Source organism: Salvelinus namaycush, chromosome 5, assembly GCF_016432855.1.
Source record: "Salvelinus namaycush isolate Seneca chromosome 5, SaNama_1.0, whole genome shotgun sequence".
In the NCBI taxonomy this organism is placed as follows: domain Eukaryota; kingdom Metazoa; phylum Chordata; class Actinopteri; order Salmoniformes; family Salmonidae; genus Salvelinus; species Salvelinus namaycush.
This window is the reverse complement of record NC_052311.1, coordinates 12,986,786-12,988,490: the sequence shown is the minus strand read 5'-3', so window position 1 is coordinate 12,988,490 and position 1,705 is coordinate 12,986,786.

The following is a 1,705-nucleotide window of genomic DNA, read 5'->3' as shown; positions in this document are numbered from 1 at the left end:
AGGAGCTGCCAGAGACGCCGGCCAGTCAGGAGCTGCCAGAGCTGCCCTACAGTCATGAGCTGCCCTACAGTCACGAGCTGCCCTACAGTCACGAGCTGCCCTACAGTCACGAGCTGCCCTACAGTCACGAGCTGCCCTACAGTCACGAGCTGCCCTACAGTCACGAGCTGCCCTACAGTCACGAGCTGCCCTACAGTCACGAGCTGCCCTACAGTCACGAGCTGCCCTACAGTCACGAGCTGCCCTTCAGTCACGAGCTGCCCTACAGTCACGAGCTGCCCTACAGTCACGAGCTGCCCTACAGTCACGAGCTGCCCTACAGTCACGAGCTGCCCTACAGTCACGAGCTGCCCTACAGTCACGAGCTGCCCTACAGTCACGAGCTGCCCTACAGTCATGAGCTGCCACCCAGTCATGAGCTGCCACCCAGTCCGGACCTGCCGGAGTCCCTACGCCAGGACCTGCCGGAGTCCCTACGCCAGGACCTGCCGGAGTCCCTACGCCCGGACCTGCCGGAGTCCCTACGCCCGGACCTGCCGGAGTCCCTACGCCCGGACCTGCCGGAGTCCCTACGCCCGGACCTGCCGGAGTCCCTACGCCCGGACCTGCCGGAGTCCCTACGCCCGGACCTGCCGGAGTCCCTACGCCCGGACCTGCCGGAGTCCCTACGCCCGGACCTGCCGGAGTCCCTACGCCCGGACCTGCCGGAGTCCCTACGCCCGGACCTGCCGGAGTCCCTACGCCCGGACCTGCCGGAGTCCCTACGCCCGGACCTGCCGGAGTCCCTACGCCCGGACCTGCCGGAGTCCCTACGCCCGGACCTGCCGGAATCCCTACGCCCGGACCTGCCGGAATCCCTACGCCCGGACCTGCCGGAATCCCTACGCCCGGACCTGCCGGAGTCCCTACGCCAGGACCTGCCGGAGTCCCTACGCCAGGACCTGCCGGAGTCCCTACGCCAGGACCTGCCGGAGTCCCTACGCCAGGACCTGCCGGAGTCCCTACGCCAGGACCTGCCGGAGTCCCTACGCCAGGACCTGCCGGAGTCCCTACGCCAGGACCTGCCGGAGTCCCTACGCCAGGACCTGCCGGAGTCTCTCAGCCAGGACCTGCCGGAGTCTCTCAGCCCGGACCTGCCGGAGTCCCTCAGCCAGGACCTGCCGGAGTCCCTCAGCCAGGACCTGCCGGAGTCCCTCAGCCAGGACCTGCCGGAGTCCCTCAGCCAGGACCTGCCGGAGTCCCTCAGCCAGGACCTGCCGGAGTTCCTCAGCCAGGACCTGCCGGAGTTCCTCAGCCAGGACCTGCCGGAGTCCCTCAGCCAGGACCTGCCGGAGTCCCTCAGCCAGGACCTGCCAGAGTCCCTCAGCCAGGACCTGCCAGAGTCCCTCAGCCAGGACCTGCCAGAGTCCCTCAGCCAGGACCTGCCAGAGTCCCTCAGCCAGGACCTGCCAGAGTCCCTCAGCCAGGACCTGCCAGAGTCCCTCAGCCATGAGCAGCCAGAGCCTTCCGCCAGCCATGAGCAGCCAGAGCCTTCCGCCAGCCCGGATCAGCCACAGCCTTCCGCCAGCCCGGATCAGCCGGATCCGTCAGCCAACCATGAGTCATCCAGCCAGGATCCGTACCTCAGTCCGGAGCTGCCGTCCCTCAGTCCGGAGCTGCCGTCCCTCAGTCCGGAGCTGCCGTCCCTCAGTCCGGAGCTGCCGTC